Below are 18,152 nucleotides of genomic sequence, written 5' to 3' on the forward strand. Positions count from 1 at the left end.
TTTGTGGAATAATAGAGTTTTTTTACTTTTATATTATTAAAGTACTTAAGTGGTAGAACACTGTATAATAGGGGCACCTGGGTGTCTCAGTCGCTAAGCGTCTGCCTTCGGTTCAGGTCATGATCCCGGGGTCCTGGGATCGAGCCCTGCATCGGGCTCCCTGCTCGGCGGGAAGCCTGCTTCTCCCTCACCCACTCCCTCTGCTTGTGTTCCCTCTCTCGCTGTGTCTCTGTCAAATAAATGAATAAAATCTTAAAAAAAAAAAAAAACACTAGATAATAGATACTTATAGAAAATCTGGAAAACAGACAAGCAAGAGTAAGAAAAATATGATGTGTAATCCGTTCTACCAGGTATATACCTGTTTGTTATTGTCCCCATTTATAATTGTTGGACAGTTTTCCTAATCTGCAGTGAGACTTAGGGTGAGATTGATGATAATTTTTCATAGTCTCCAAAGATGTCCCCTAATTCCTCCTTACCCACTTGTTTCTTATTCTTTACCCACTGTTTCCTTGAAAGTGCCTCAGCCTATATAGTAAAGGTTTCATTTAAAGTTAGGGAGATACTTATCCTTCATTTTCAGCACGATTATATGCATACCTTTTGTAGTCATACGGATGATGACTGTTGAAATAAAGAGCAGCTAGAGAGACCAAAGTTGAGAAAGCAATTCATTTTGCAGAACACATTCAGTTTTGGGTGGCCTTATAGAGTAGTCATTAGCTGAAGAGCATTTGCACTGTGTGTGCAGTTGACTTTGCCCCGTGTACGGCTCCCCTGGCCGGGCTTGCTCTCCTTGCCTGTACCGTAGCATGGCATGCCAAAAGTGGTTAACTCTGTGCTGTGGGGTTTTTCTTTTTATATTATGGAGTTTTTTAGTAAGGAAAACATTTCAGAAAACATAAGAGAAACAAATCTGTGCTTTGCAGAGTGGTACTAATAAGATATGTGTTTATTAAAATTGCAATTGGACGTCTAGTTTCTGGTGGAAGGATATTTGAGTTGTCATTTTCTTTCACTGAACAAAAGCTTATTTACCACCGTATAGTGTAGTAACATTAGGCTAGTCAGGAAGCATTTCTTATAACTTTGTGCCCCATTGCTGGAATTTGTGTAGAAGGAAAATAGAAAATAGCTGTGTAGGCTCTGGCTGCTGCTTGGTATATACGTGCAGGAACAAGTGCATAAAAAGAGAGGTCTGGCCATTTCTGAAGCTGGTCACCTGTTCAAGCATTCCTGGTGGATTCCACAAGCCAGTGTTGTTAGTATTTCTTTGTCATCGGTGGATGTATGGCAGTTCACTAACTGGGATAATCACATGCTGAGTTCTATAATGGCATCACTTACATAGGCATATCCTATGGGAAATGGTCATAATATATCCAAGTAATGATTTGCTCTTGCTTCTAGGATATTCTAGGATATAAAAAGCTCTTGCTTTTTATAAGGTAATTCAGAATATGCAATTGTACCAAGGTGTGTATTTGTTTTTATTTTAAAGGGTTGGCATCAGATGCTATTCTTGTCCCCCTAGAACTTAATTGAAAGATATTAACTACAATTCCAAAATGGAATTATGTTGGGAAAGGTGAAGACATTCTTTTAGTAATAGAAAACGAGTTATGTTTTAAAGGGAGACTTGGGCAATATTCTGTTTAACAAATGTGTTTCAATTCATATTATTAATCCTGAATTATGGCTTGTTAGGTGAGCCATGAATTGTTGGAAGTTATTAAGTAGTAGGAGATGAACAGAAAGAAAAGTTAGTATTTTGACTCCAGTTTCCTAAGTAAAAGTGCTAACGTATGACAGCATAATTGTTTCCTAAGACAACTAAATGGAAGTGTATTTTCTAGTGAGTATTTACCCAAAGAATTAAAAAACACTAATTTGAAACGATATATAGACCCCCATGTTTATTGCAGCATTATTTACAATGGCCAAATTAATGGAAACAGCCCAAGTGTCCATCGATAGATAAATGGATAAAGAAGATTGTGTGTGCGTGTGTGTGTGTGCGTGTGCGTGTGTGTGTGATGGAATATTACTCATCCATGAAAAAGAACAAAATCTTGTAATTTGCAACAACATGGATGGATCTAGAGGGTATAATGCTAAGTGAAATATGTCAATCAGAGAAAGACAAATATTTAATTTCATTCATGTGGAATTTAAGAAATAAAACAGAAAAAAAGAAACTAAAAAATTAACTCAAATATAGAGAACAAACCCATGGTTACTAAAGGTAGAGGAATGGGTGAAATAGGTGAAGGGAATTAAGAGTACAGTATCACAGTGAGCATTGAGTAATGTATAGAATTGTTGAATCATTATATTATACACCTAAAGCTAATATAACTCTGTATGTTAACTACTAGAATTAGAATAAAAAATACATTAAAATTAAAATTTATAGAAGAAAGTATACTTTCAGTCATGTGACTTCTAGAAAGTGGAAAAAGGTTTATATAAAAGTTCTGTATAAAATTTATAATATTGTAATTTTTCTTAATATTGTCCTATATTTTATGTACCTCTCAGTTATTCTTGTGCTATAATAATCTCAAATCATTGCAACTCAAAAGTAAAGTGTTAACTAATCACATACAACACAATGGCTAACAATAAAATGGCTGACAATATCAAATGTTGGCAAGGATATGGAGCAACCACTCGTATATTCTTGGTGGGAGCCTAAACTGGTACGACCACTTTGGGAAAGATCTGGCAGTTTGTGTGTGTGTGTGTGTGTGTGTGTGTGTGTTTATTTTATTTTTTTCTTAATATTTTATTTATTTGAGAGAGAGAGAGTGAGTGGGAGAGAAGGAGAGAGAATCTGAAGGAGACTCCATGCTGAGCACAGAACCTGACACCGGGGTCCATCCCATTACCAGGAGATCATGCCCTTCGCCAAGACCAAGAGTTGCACGCTCGACCAACTGAGCCACCCAGGCACCCCACTGTGTGTTTAAATAAAACCAAGCATATACCTGTCTTGAATCCCAAGCCTTCCACTCTCAGGTATTTACCCAAACATATGCTCATAGGTTTGTACAAGAATATTCATAGAAGCTTTTATTTATAATCACCAAAAGCTGGAAACAGCCCAGTTGTCCACCAATAAGCAGCATGATAAAGTGGGATACTGCTGAGGGATGAGAAGAAACAGACTGCTAAATATATACCACAACTTGGGTGCTGAGTAAAAGAAGTCTTACACAAGAGAGTACATACTCTATGTTTCCATGTATATGATATTCTAGAAAAAGCAAAACTAATCTATTGTAAAAAAAAATCAGGGCAGTGGTTGGGAAGGGATATGAAGGAACTTTCTGGGGTGATGATTATGTCCCATATCTTAACAGAGGTCTATGTTATGTAGATGTATGCAATTCTCAGAAACTCAGTGAATATACACTTTAAACAATGCAGAAATATTAATTTTACCTCAAAAGAAAAATATCAACAAATATAAAACTTCAGTTAATGATATCTATGCTGTAATATTTAGAGAGAAGTGTACTGACCTCTGTATTATACTCTGAAGTACCTCTAAAGCTAAGATGGAGGGAAGGATGGGTAGTTAGGAGATAAAGCAAATGTATAAAATGTTAATGGTAGATTTGCAAGATACAGGCATTCACTGTAAAAAATGTTAAACTTAGAAAACTTTCAAAGTAAATTGTTGGAAAAATATTAATTGATAATAGAACTTTTTATGGCCTGTTTTTTCATGCATGATTTGTTATATAAACTTTATTTCTCTTTGCTTTGGTGATATTTATTCTGTATTTTTAATTATACTAAATCATAGCCTTATTTGAGGAGTCAGAGTACAGAGAAGTAATTCTAGCTCATTAATACAATTGTCTTTCTTTGGGCTTGTCAGTTTTCCTTTTTTTTCTTCTTTTTTTTTAAACAAAGAGTTGGGGGCACCTGGGTGGTTCAGTTGGTTAAGATTCCAACTCTTGGTTTCGGGTTGGTGGTGATCTCAGGGGTGTAGGATTGAGATCCGCATCATGGAGCCTCCTCCAGATTCTCCTTCTCGCTTTGCCCCTCCCCACCTCGCAAAAAGAAAAAAGAAAGAAAAGGAAAAAGTGGGGCTGAGTGGCAGTGTCTTTAGATAGATTATTATAAGTTGTGTGGTTTCTCTGGGAGTTTATTGCATGTTGTTTATATAATGCCTTTTTGTTTTTTTCTTTAACTGAGGGGGAAGAGGGAAGGAGTGGTAAAAAGTTTCCCAGCTCCAGGTTCATACAGCCTGTGTGTCCAGAGGAAGCAGAGAGAGAGAGAGAGAGAGAGAGAGGGAGAGAGAGTCCTAAGTCCAGTCACCTGACTTGTTTTTTTGTTTGTTTTTGTTTTTTTACTTATGCCAGTTTCAGTCAGATTTTCTATCATTTGCAACTGGGAGAATCCTACAGAGACGCTCATTCAGTTTGTATCTATAAGTAGTGTTGCTTAGGGGCTTCATTACTTAGTGTATGATCCTCCAGTTAGGCTTCTATGTCTCTATGTATGTATATTTTGCTTATATAATGGTTGTCTGCTGGTTAGATTGGAAGTTCTTTGAGGGAAAAGACTATCTTACTCCTGTTAAATACTTTCCATTCTCGTATAGATATGTAAACCTAGCCTAAATTCTTTCCTTTATATATCCTGGGTAATTTATCAGTAATTTTGAATTAATGATAGATTTAAAAAATATTGATCTTCTCCTGTGTGCTAGGTGGTGTGTTTGGTGCTAAGGCTGTAATGCTGAACAGAGCACCAGCCCATCACTCACAGAGCTTCCGTTCTGGTGGGGGAGACATATTAAATAATCATACAGATGAATAATTACTGTGATAAGTACTAAGAGGGAAACACAAGGGTGTTTAAGACCAGGTAATAGGGGATCTGTCGTAGTCTTGAGTGCCATATGGAACATTTTTTTTTTTTTAGACATCACATTTTAAAAAACAAGGAGTTATCTAGGAGAGGATAGTGAGAAGGAGTATTACAGTATTACATATTACAGGCAGATGGAACATTTACAAAGGCCTTGAGTCAAAACGGGGCATGACACTGTAAAGGAACAAATAGAGAATCTGTGGAATAGAGAAGTGAAATGCATGAGGACTGTGGAAGAAGTAATAGTTGGAGAGTGAAGTCAGAGCAGAATTATGCAGAGTATAATTGGTAGGACTTTATACAGGGTTAGGTGTGGGAGGTAAGGGAGAGGGCAGTATCAAAGGTTACTTCTGAGTTTCTGGCTTGTGTGCCTATATGGTGAGTGCTAATGAGCCCATTCTCCAGTGGAGGGCCAAATTTTGGTGGAAATGATCTTGGGTTTGATTTTGGGTCTGTTATGGTGTCTTTGAAACAACCAGGTATGTGTTTTGTTTTATCATTCTATGAAGGATGCCACCTTCCCCCAGATAGTTTTCCTTTTGTGGCTCCTTATCTTGTAGGTATAATATAATGTGGGGAGTCTCTTCAGTCCTTATCTGCCTCCTGATAATCATTCTCCCTCTCTACTGCTAGCGTCTTAATTCAAGTTCTCTTTTTTCTTTCAGACTACTCTCATGGTTTTTTAACTGGACTCCCTCCATTCTTTCAAGCTTCCCCTTAATTCTTGTTTCACAATATATCCGGAATAAGTTTTTGAAATTACAGATCTCATCTCGTCATTGTCCTTAGAACCCTTCAATATTTTCTCTTTGTTTATAGAATAAACATCTAAATCCTTAACATTGTCCCTAGTGTCTTGTGAATTACTCGCACCCCTGCAGTCTTCCCAGCTTTTCCTCATGCTCTCTGAGGACTTTTCAGTTGACCTTCCTCAAATATCAGCTAAAATGTCACATTCTCAGGGAAGCTTTACTTTGAACGTCCTTGTTAAGCTCTTCTAAAGATATATCATGTATTTTTATTGTTTTATATATATTTGTATCACTGGCTAATTGAGACCTTTGTACTAGATTAAGATCGTGAGGGCAAGGACTGTCTGTCTATTTCTCCACAGTAACCCTCTCCCCTAGCACAGTGCCTGGCACATAGCATATAACTAGCAAATGTTTTTTGAGTGAATTCCTAACTTTCTAGTGCTTAATTTATGTACCTGTTATATGCCATGTTAGTTAACTGATAGGGAAAAACAAAGTGTTTTGTTTTTTTAATACATTATGTTTTACTGTTAGGTTTTCTTAATTTGGACTGTTTCCATGGAAACAGCAACCAAGATTGTTGGGGTTACTCTTAATACTCTGTAGGTGATATTTGCTGCTGCCATTGTTAACCAAGACACAGAAGTTTAAGTTTTCGGATAGAGGTTTCTTGAGTTTTGAGAACCAAAGTATAAAAATTTAATTTGAGGGAGAGTTGTTCAATATTCACTTTTTTCCAGTATTCTTTTGAAGGTCTTCCTTTCCATTAAAATAGTTTGCTGCAGAGCTCCAGGTGTTGGTAAGCATGAATGCTGTTCTGTTTTTGCTAGATAACTTTGTTGTTTGTTTTCATTCTACTGTCTATCACTTACTGATTTTCTTTCCTAATGAATGCTTCGTTAATAAGTATTACTAATAAACCTTTACATAGTTAGAACATAATTATATTGTCTGTAATATAAGTGAACCTCTCTTACTAGGAATCATAAGTTAGGATCGTTGGGGTGCCTGGGTGGCTCAGTCAGTTAAACGTCTGCCTTCGACTCAGGGCCTGACCCCAAGACCCTGGGATCATGACCTGAGCCTGGCTCCCTGCTCAGCAGGGTGTCTGTTTCTCCCTCTCCCTCTGCCCTTCTGCCCACTTGTGTGTGTGCTCTCTCACTCTCTGTCTCTCTCAAATAAATAAAATCTTTGGGGGAAAAAAAAGTTCATGTTGCATTGAGGATGCTGGTAGAGATAGAGGCATTTATATCCAAAACTACTTCTATAACTCAGAGCCACTGACAAGAAAAAACAGGTGGGATTCCAGATCTTGAGACATTAATTTATGAGGTAGTAGTAGATGGCCTTGGGTGACAGCATTGTTGCAATGAAGAAACATAAACTTTCCTTTTATACCTTAAAGGCCCAGGAAGAAAGCTGTAAGTATGGTTAAAACATTTCTTTATATACCCTTTTATATATGAAGGTTACATTCAGAAACTTTGTAAAAACTTTATGTCCCATGGCAAATATAAGTGAGTGTTTTCCAAGAAGCTTTTAGAGATTGATGGACAGCTCAAAAATTGAGATGCTATACAGTTTTATGTTCATTCAAATTGATTTTGATATTGAATGCAGAAGCAAAAAGTTATTTGGATTTTGTGAATTAAAGAGGAATGTTGATTTTGAAGGCCCCGTTTTATCACAGTAAAAATAAAAATGAAAATGCAAAATTGCTGGAAATTCCCTTGAGACTAAAAATATGAGGTCTCTCTAGTATTTTGGCCCTTTTATACAAATAGCAATATCTATTTTCTTCTGGAAGTTAGCCTCTACAATTACCAACAGAGGGTAGATAATTTCCCTGTGGGTCTGTCATCCATTTATTTATATGCACATATATGAGTTTGGCATATTTTGGCTTGTGCAACCTCTACATATTTATTTTGTAAGTGTATGTACTTACAAAATTATAGCTCTGGAATCAGACTGCCTGATTTGAATCATGTTCACTCAGTTACTAGCTTTGGCATGATGGGCAAGTTACTTAATATTTCTTTCTTTCAGCTTCCTCATCTGAAAAATGAGGTTGCTGCTGCTGCTGATGTATCAAACTCATGAAGATTAAATCTTAATTCCCCATCTCAGTTAATGCCTGACATAGAGTGAGCACTCAGTACATATCAGCTATTATAATTATCTCCTCAGTGATTCCTTTTATATTTTAAAATTGCTCTCATGAGTTAATCCCTGTTTAATTTACAGTCTTTGTCTCTTCATGGTATCAGTCCTATGGCCCTTGTCTAACAACAAAAATCCTAATATTTTGTCCTCTCCCCATGGTCTTGTTCTTTTCACTTGTTCTCATTTTAGTTGCCTGGGTCTCAATTTTTTTTCTGGCTACACTGTATGTTTTTCCTTAGCTTACTGGGCATCGATATTTCAGACAGGGTGGGCCATAGGTGTTGACCGTAGCTGTTCTGTGTTTTACTTTTGAACAGTGGCGAGACTTCCTTCCTCTAAGCTCCCCCTACTCCCTGCCCAGTGCTATGCTGGAATGTTTGAGCTGGAAGAAGTTTTGCTGATTGTCTAGCGCAGTGCCTTTGTTCTTCAAAGCAGGTTAGAGCCTGAGACTACAACTCCTCCAGACGATGGGCATTTTTTGTAAATCTTGCAAGACATTTTATTTCTCCACAGAGGATAAATCACAGTATGATAGTAAATGGGTTATTAAATTTGGGCTTTAGGAAGTATCAGGAAATTCTTATATTTATGATTGAGAAACTAATCTTGAATTATAGGGAAAGTAGTTGTATTTTGGTGGGAAATATGAGGAAAGTTCACTTATAGCTCTTTTTTCTTTGATATGTCTGTGCTGGTTTTGATATGCTGACCCCTTGCCCTCTTGTTTCTCTCTTTATTATTTGAACATCCTACACTGTTGCTCAAATCCACCCCTCGTTTGATTATTCCTACTCATTACATTAGTTCAGGTTCTCATTACCATTCATCTTGACCATTGCAGGAACTTCCTGTTTTGCCTTCTTGCATTATTGCCATACCTCCTAACCTGTACCAAATCTGCTGCCATAGTCCTCTCCCCAACATGCGGACCTATTCACATCATTTCCCTCCAGCAATAATCTATCTAATGATAGAGAGTTTTACTATTGATAACGGAAAAAACAGGAAGGGTGACAGGAAGCCTGATCATTTTTGAGGGGAAAATGCAACACTCTCATGCCAGCAGGTTAAACTTTACAAAGAGGCATCTATCCATGTCTTATGATAATGGGAGTATGAGAAAATCTCCTTGTTAAGTCAGCTCCACTCAGATATCCTTCTTTGGCAGTATCTTAAATTAATTAAATATTTGTTCCTTTAATATTTCATTTTGTCTTCTGTATATAACAAATGTCCTTAGAACAAGGTAGTATATTAATTTTCATAAATCGTATACAAACCAGTTTATTGAGATTTATTACCTTAGATTTTGTTTAAAAAAGAAAAGGCAGGTAAGGGTAGAGAATAATATTGAAATAGAGAAAGGGAAGGACAGGGATGAGAGAAAAGATTAAGAAAATAAATTCATGACATAGCATTCATCTGAGGACTGGCTGCACCTCTAAGTTTAACGTCCCTCCAGCAGGTCCTTTCCTTTTTACCATATTTTCTGTTAGAATTTGTTTTTAGAAGTAAAGTTCATCTAGCTAACTAATGAATCTGTAAACTCTGTGAACTGGATACTTCAGTACTCATGTAGATTAAAAGTCGCCCTCACAATAATTATATAAGTCATATTTAGTTGAAAATATTTATTTTTGTGTAATGGATTTCTGACCTGCTTTAAGATTGTTCTCTAAGCCAAAGGATTTCCTTTTATGGGCATTTACCGTGTGCCTCTATCTGCTTTTCAAATTCCAGTGAAATGAATTAAAATGAAGAGAATGTACATTGAAAACATTTTATCTGCCAAGAGCCACAAATTAAAATGAATTTTTCTTTTGTTATTATTTCCAATTTTGATCAAATTTGTTCTCTTAAAAACTGTTGTTAAATATACAGGTTGAAAATGGAGACGTAAATGTGTTCAATTAATAGAATTGTGTATTAGGTACTTAATTTTATTTGCCTAGTTCCCAGCCTAGCACGTACTGGACATTCAGTAAGTATTCATGGGGTGCAATTTAATATATTAAAGATGAATGTAATTAATGTAATTAAAAATTACATTAAAGGCCACAGTATAATATCTATGGCCGTGAAATTCTAAATCCATTCAGAAGCAATATCCTGAGATAATATTTTGAAAAGCTGAATAAACTTCTCAAAAGCCATAAATTTCCTTGTTTTCTGTATGTTCGTGGAATTATTTAACTCAGTAAAATAGGCAGCCACCATTTTAACACCTCTGCGTTTGAAAAACTGGCTCTCATGCTTAACTGAAGCTCTCAGTAATTTTATGTGTGTATTTTATTATTAAGAGTAGTTACACAGGCAAAATAACAGGTATCCCCACTTTTCAAAAGTTTGTGTTCTGCCACTTTGCTTTTTCAAAGGATCTACAGTAGTATCTGTTTTCACTAATCGAAAGAAATCCAAAGAGGATTTTTGCTTTTACAAAAAAACAAAAAAACCCAAAAGCAAAAACAGCATTCAGTGTTTGTTTTGCAGTGAACAGAGGCAGCGCACATCCGGGTTGGCCAGAGTGGCCAGAGCGGCCCCACAGCCCTTCCTGGAGAGCTGCACTCAGCATCTTGCCATCAAGCCGCCACAGCTTTGAACTGTGTCTGTGAGCATCTGTGCTTTGTCTCTGTTTATTTTGTGCATCTGTTGGCAGGATGTGTCCTAAGGTATCAGAAAAGCTTAAGAGAGGTTATTTTTGGGGTCTGGGAATGCTCAAAATTTTTTCCATATAAATTAATGGTGATTGCTTCTTTGCTTTATGTCATTTCAACTTAGCAATAGATTTCATTGGAATGCTCTGCTCTCAGATAGTGGGGGAAATCTGTATTTGAAGAGGATTTGTGGGGAGGGAGCAAATTATGGGTCATTGGATCTCTGGGATGGGCACTAAATGAATGGTCCAAGAATAGTAATAGTAGGGGGTTGCAGTTACACCTGAGATGTAAAGAGGCTGAAAAGTTAGTTGGTCGAGTATAGAGGACTATAGGGGCAGAGAATAACTGGGCTTACTTGTTTTGAGTTGATCAAACACTGTTAGATTATTAAGCTCTTCATTGGGATGGAGAGGGTCAAAATAGGACCCTTTGGTCCTTGGGACTTCTTCACAGGCTAATAAGCCCTTTTCATGCAAAAAGATTAGATACAACTGAATGAACTCTTTTTGTACTCTTATTTATGTGTGTTAACCTTATAAATAAAAGTTACTTTAACAGCAAAAATGAATTTTTTTGGGACTAGTGGAGAATTTTAATTTAGGACATGCAAGGTTTGGCAGAACAATAGGCAAGTCCCACAAAGGAGAGGAATGTCATTTTATGGAGAAGGAGGAGGAAGTTGGGAGGGGTTGTTTTGAACAAAAGTCCCTTGGAGAAAAGCAAGAGTTCAGGGTGATGATGGTTTCTCATTGGTTGAGTTGCCAGGGGCAGCTGATTCCTTGTAGGAGGTGCAATGTCCATCTTTTCCTGTTGGGGCCTGTAATTGGTTGAGTCTTTCCTGTTCAGGATTCTTCTGTTGTAGTCTGTAATTGACAGTTCTTCCTGTAATTGATGGTTGAGTGGTATGGCTCCTACTTCTAGCCTCTGCACTCTATTTAGTGAACTTTCCCTTTATTAATTTCCACAGGTGTTTGGCCGAATTCTGGGCCTCCACATTATTTATCCTGGGAGGCATGGAAGGGTAGATCCTGTTCAGATTCACATGCCTGGCTTCATTGGGGTGGTAGTCTCTGAGTGAGTGCATTTACGGAGATGGGGAGCTTCCTGTAACAGAAGTTGCTGTTTTATTTGATCCCCTTCCTCTGGAATCCTTTGGTCTAACCAGTCCCCTTTAACACCTCCTTGGGTTATGTTACCGAAATCCTCCATTTTTAAGAAAGTTTAATCTAGACATTTATATTTAGCATATGGAAAGAAAGAATAACGCCAAAGAGATCCTGAAGATCTTTATACTCCATCCGTGTCATGCTTCCACCTTTGAATTGTAGGAAACCTTCAAACTTGCTAAGAAGCTGGGGAACTGTCCTCACGTGCCCCGTCCCTGTGTAAGTCCTGTTTTTCTTCCTTTCCCTTCTTCATTTATCAGTTTCACACACTAGTCTGTTCATTTGGAGAGTATGTATTGCTTCTTAAGTAAACAGATGAACTTGATTTTTATTATACAAGTTGTACATGGCCATTTTAGAAAACTTTGCAAATCTAGGTAAACATAAGAAGAAAATAGTCACCTGTGATCCCCATCCCAGTTAGTACTGCTTTTAATGTTCTGTATGTTATGTTTTAAGTTAAAGGACAAATATATTAAGTCTAATATAGCCATTTTTTTATTTGACCAGTTTGCCAATGATTTATAATTCATTGATGTAAATTAGAATAATATATGGCTTTAAAATTTTTAAGTCAATATTTTTAAATGATAAACATACTTATCCCCAGCCCCTGCCAAAAAAATAAAGGCAATTGCCTGGGCGATGATAGTTAGAAGATGATAGTGTTTGAGGGAAAATATTTTTAAAATCAATAATTAACTTATATTAACTCCTTTTCTATCAGAAGTTAATATACTCGGTAATATCTTTTTCATTCCTCCTTCAACTTCGAAATTTGGTGTTAGAAGTTTGGGGCATTTGTAAATTATATGGTATAAAGACTGACTCATCTAACTGCCCTTTTCAATTATTAAGTGCACTACAGCTAATATTTGCTATTTACATTTGAGTAGTTAATAGCATTTCATCTACTTTAAAAATAGTATACATATACTTAATGTAATTTTACTAAGCCTGACTATAAGTTGTTATATGGTGAAATAATATTTTACATATTGTGCATTTCACTCCCCCACATACGTCATACATACATCGCAACACAACGCTTTTCATGTGTATTATTGTGTATCTCCAACCACTGCAGAAATATAGCTAGAAGGACGTAGTCATCATTCAGAATATTAAATAAGCATATGGTGCTGAGCTGTTTATACCATATGTTAAGATGTACTTAATAACAAGAAATGTAAATATAAGGTAATTGGTAACTTATAATTGCTTAATTGTTTATGTGAATTCATTTAAATTTAAGGGGAAGTATAATTTTTAAATTTCTATATTTAAGTAAAAAAACATGGGAATTAAGGATATTTTTCATATTCCCTAAACTAGGTTTCCTACTGGTCAAAACACTTTAGGCATTCTTAAAAGTGAAGAAGCATTTCTAAAGTGTTATGATGAACTCTGAATGTATTAGTACATCGAGGGAAATAAAGTAAAAAACTTTAAGTCCACTCTCTTAATAAATAAATTTGAGAAAAGCAACAGTACAGGATGTTGGAGTAGAAAATGACTATGTCAAATAGTAGCATATGTGTGTGTGTGTGTGTGTGTGTGTGTGTATTAATGATTTTAAATTTTAAGGTTTTTTTTCAACAAGACCATTAGATTTTTGTGGAGGTGTTACTTAGGACTAGGATATAGGAACCAATAAGAATTGTGAAATCTCTTCTTTCTTAAATTGTCTCTAGCTAAAGGTCTCTTAATATTAATGATAAAACCATTGAAATATCTAATGGTAATTATTGCCACTTTTCAAAAGCTTCTCATAATATTTATCTTAAATTAGAAGCCCCAACAGGACAAAAAAAAAATCACAAAATTTAAGAACATGTTCAAGAACTGTCAGTCTTTGAGAAATTGAACAAGAATCTACATCCCATATTTAAGAATAGATACTCGACAAAAAATGGTCCAGAAGTAACCCTATTCTACAGTATGATTTGATTTTTTTCATTTCCCAATAATTCCTCTCCCTATATTGTATCTGAAAATGGTAAATCTCATAGTAAAATAATTCTTTTTTTTCTTTAAAGTTTTTATTTATTGATTAGAGAGAGCATGAGCAGGAGGGGTAGAGAGAGAACCAACCATTCTTGAGTAAACAAATCCAGTTGAGTTTTTACGTTGGCAAGGCTATAATGCAGCTCTGGTAACTCAGCTGTGCTGGGTCACTCTTGAGATCGGCTGGAATCCTGACCAATCTTAGTACTTTTTGCTCCATCGGGTACTCTCATTTAGAGTTCATTTTTAAGGAAGCCACCTTGAACAGTGAAATACCAGACATGAAAAAGACTGGCGAGCACCATAACCATTTGTGTCCAATTTACTTCATGGAAGCCACACACCTTGTGGTTTTTTTCCCAAGCCTCACCAAGCCCAGCTCCTGACTCGAGGTTCCTAACAAGTTTGGATATGTGAATGCCCAGCCTAGAGCAGATTAGCAGCGACAAACTACAAGTGCGCGTGCGTGTGTGTGTGTGTGTGTGTGTGTGTGTGTGTGTGTGTGTGTGTGTGTGTGTGTGTGTATTGTATCTGTGACAGGGATAGAGAGAGAGAGAAACATTCTCTGGTTCTAGTTATAGGGTGCTGAGAGTCTAGAAGTGCCATTAGGTGGCAAACATTAAGGGAGGTGACAGAAAAACTAACAAATTGACTCAACTGTAATGCTTTATGTGGAAGAATCCCATGGATATATATATATATATAATAATTTTTAGATAAAAACTTATGGTTAATATTTTCTATTTAAGAAGATAAGTATGTAACAGGGAAGAAGCCTAGGAAATTGGTGGGAAGAGTAATGGGAGTATAATGTTGGGGGTGCAGAGGGACAGTGTAGGGAGAAAAAGGAAGGAGAGACTCAGGAAGATATCAGAGGAGAGTGACAAACCAGCAGTCCCTGGAAACAGAGTGGTATGAGGTCTGTGTTGAGGGAGTGGTTTGAAGCAGCGTCTGGCTAGAATACAGGGTTTGGAGCCTTAGAGGTGGGAATAAGAGTCAGAGTATCTTTTAAGATACTTGGCCTTTCTTCTATTAACAGATTTCCCCCCCTGGGGGGAAATGATAGAATCATAGTTGTTTGTCATGAGATCACCTTTTGTGATGGGGAGGTGAAACGAGAGATGGGAGGTAATCAAGAAGTAACAGGAACCTGATTTAGAACAGAGGCAGTGGGAATAAAAATTCTAGAGCTAGAATCCAGATTTGGTGAGGCAAGTGAAAGCGGAGGACTTAATTGTTTAATTTCTCTTTCATTCTTGAGATTGTTATTAACCACGTGTTGTGTCAGGCATGCTACAAGATGCTGGGCCTATGACTAATGTAAGACATGCTGCCTGGCTTTTAAGGGATGCCCAGTAGGGAAGACACATCTAAGCAAGTGATTGCACACTACAGCAGTGAAGGGCATAATGAAATAATAATAAAATGGTGGCTCACGGGACAGAATGAGTGATTTTGTTTGGCTGGATGAGAAACAGCTTTGTAGCAGAGGGTTCACTTGAGCTGGCCATTAAATGGACAGGGGATCTGCAGACCAACAAGGTAGGAGATGACATTCCAAGCAGAGGGACTAGCATGCTGCGGTCAGGAAGTTGTAAGTAGTTCAGCATAGCCAAAGGGTGGAATGTGTAGAATTGTGTCAGGAAATGAAACTGGAGGAGCCAGATCTGGAAGGTTTAAGTGCCAGGTTGAAGAATTTGGCTTTCCTTTTGTAGAAGCAATTGGGGGCTGCAGAAGAATGTGAAGAAAATAATATCACTGTTTTGGGGTTGCTAGTGTTGTACGGGGTAGCTAAGACAGGAGGAGCATGCCTGGAAACCCTTTTGAGTGATGGCTAAAAGAACAGGTGCAACAAATAAATGCAGTCTAATTTGGGAGTAGTAGTGGAATGGATGGAGGGTAGAGGACACACAAGTAACATGTTCTGGAGGGGGAGTCGGTGGGAACTTGTTGACTGGGTGTTGAAAAATGAGGAAGAGAGTGAGAAAGAAACAGGATTCTCTGGTTCTAGTTACAGGGTGCTGGGAGTCTAGAAGTGCCATTAGGAAGTGCTGTAATAGGATTATTTAGAAGGAAATAATGACATGGTTTTTGAACATAAGTGTGAGTCAGATATATGGGAACTGGGACAATTATGTAATACCTATTGGGAGAAAAATAAAGGTAGATCTGTTCTCATATACTGACCAGAACAGTGTGATAATCGTTTTATTAAAAACTATACAAATAAAGAAAATAGAGGCACATCTTTATGGAAGAACAGAGTAGTGGAAGAATTTTTGAAGGAACGAATGTATTCAGTTACATGAAAATGGACAACTTTTCTATGTCGGGACACACAGGCACACAGGATGCCTGGGAAAAAATTATAATCGATAAAGAGCTTTGATCCTCAATATATTAAGTTCATGTCAAGAAAAACACTATAATTCAATAGAAAAAAAATGGGCCAAGGATATAGAGGTGCTCACAAGAGAAATAAGTATAATAATCATATAAAGTGAGAGTCAAAGAGATGCAAACTGAAGGAAAAATTAGATATTACACTGGTATTTTCAATGGTCAGATTTATAAATAATAAAAAGAATAAAATCAACCAGGATTAGAACAGTTTGGGAGATGTTAGCATGCTTACACATTGCTGGTAGGAGTCAGAATTTTGGAAGTAAAGCAGAAGCTGGAACTGAGAAGTGACCGTGAGATTTGGCAGTTAGACCCTTCTGGCCACAACAAAACCAGTCTTGGGCTGATGGAGATGGAAACCGTTTGGGTAAAGAATTGGAGACTGCACTGATGGTCTTACATGTCAGAAATATTGAAATGAAGGTGGGGGAAAGGGTAATAATTGTAGACAAATCTTTTGTTTTTATTTTTAAAGCTGTCAAGACATGAACTTCATGTGGAGGGGAAGGAGAGGTTGAGGAAAAACAGGAAACATGACAGAGATTGCCAAAGGTATGGGACACTGAGCCCAGGTCGGGGGTGGGGAATTCACCTTCAGACAGGGAATTGGGAGATCTGTTGCAAGAAGAAAGGAATTAAGGATGTATGTGAATACAATAATCTTGAACATGTGGAGGTGAAAAGTGTTTTGTTAAAGGGGGGGGGGGGGAGTTGCTTTGACCTCTGATAGTCTCAATTCCTCCCAGAATTCAAGATTTTCCCCTTTTCCATATGGCATAATTTCTCAAAAGAATTGTCTGTGCTCAAATTCCTCTCTTCCAGTTCTCTCTTGAACTCTTTCCAGGAAGCTTTTCCTCTCATTCCACCAAAACTATATCAAGGTCACTGGTGAATTCCATGTTGCTAAATCCAAGGCTTATTTCTCAGTCTTAATCTTATTTTACTCGCCTGCAGGATTTAACACAGTCAGTTCTTCTCTCTTCCTTGAAGCACTTTATTTGGTTTCTGCTCACCGTACTCTCCTAATTTTCTTCCTACCACAGTGTCCACTCTGCCTCAGCTTGGTCCCGTCTTATCTCATAGACTTTATAATGTTGGACTGTCTCAAGGCTCAGTCCCCTGACCTCTCTTCTGCTTATACTCATCCACTCTCCTTTGGTGATCTTTTCCTATCTATACACTTTTCCTTTCTACACACTGATGCTTCCTAAATTTATATGACCAGCTCAGTCCTCTCCCTTGAACTGGGCTTGTATATTTAGCTGCCTGCTCAGGGTCTCTACTTGGAGATCTGATAGTCATTTCAATCTTAAGATGTCCAAACTTGAGCAGAGCCATTTAACCTACTCTCTGATATACTTTTGCATCTTGGTTATGTTAATTCTGTTTTTCTAGTTTAGACCAAAAACCTTGGGATCATCTATGACTCCCCCCCCCACAATTAGCCCATGCATACATTTTATTCATCAGCAGATCAATATTGATCTGTCTTCAAAATACATCCAGAATTGAGTCTCCTCTCATGATCTCAGCCATGCCCACCTGGTTCTTTCAACCGTTCTCTCTTGCTTGGACTATTTCAGTAGGCTCCTAATTGCTTCTGCCTTTGGCCCCTTCACTGGTTCTCAGCACAACAGCCACAGTGATCCTGTTAAGGTACTTAATCAGAGTAAAAGCCAAAGTTCTATAAGCCCTGCAAGATTTAGTTAGCCCCCATTACCGCTCTGACTTGTTTTCTTCCCTCTGCTTTGTGCATTTCTTCCACACTGGCCACTTCACTGTTCGGTGAACACACCAGGCACATTCTCTCCTCCGGGCCTTTATACTTAGTATTGCACTTGTCTGGAACGAACATTTTTATATCAGGTACCTATGTGGCTTTCTAGTTACTCCTTTTGGTTTTAAGTGAAGTGTCCCTTGACAGTGAGCTTTTTCCTGATCACCCCACTTAAAAAACTGCCCTTCTCCCAGTACTGTCTTCCCTGCTGTACTTTCTTTTTCTTTCCCGCTATGTAACGTTTTTAGCTTCACATTAATCCTGTGTGTAAGCAAGAAACCGTTGTTATTTTACACATAAGGAAATTGAGATTTATGGACGTTTAAGT

At 37.3% G+C, this 18,152-nt stretch overlaps 1 protein-coding gene across 7 annotated transcripts in view; it reads left to right on the forward strand.

The window, feature by feature from the left end:
- Nucleotides 1-18,152, forward strand: part of LNX2 (ligand of numb-protein X 2) — an 80,064-nt gene that overhangs the window by 18,548 nt on the left and 43,364 nt on the right. For 2 of the 7 annotated variants that reach the window (XM_027589872.2, XM_027589868.2), the window contains exons 2-3: nucleotides 11,800-11,856; nucleotides 16,523-16,599. The exons of 3 other annotated variants lie outside the window; for them this stretch is intronic. The gene's annotated coding sequence lies outside the window, so the exon portion shown is untranslated. The remainder of the gene's footprint in view (nucleotides 1-11,799; nucleotides 11,857-16,522; nucleotides 16,600-18,152) is intronic. 2 more of the 7 variants (XM_027589871.2, XM_027589869.2) reach the window with 2 other exon arrangements.

The sequence above is a fragment of the Zalophus californianus genome, chromosome 3 (genome assembly GCF_009762305.2).
Source record: "Zalophus californianus isolate mZalCal1 chromosome 3, mZalCal1.pri.v2, whole genome shotgun sequence".
Taxonomy (NCBI): domain Eukaryota; kingdom Metazoa; phylum Chordata; class Mammalia; order Carnivora; family Otariidae; genus Zalophus; species Zalophus californianus.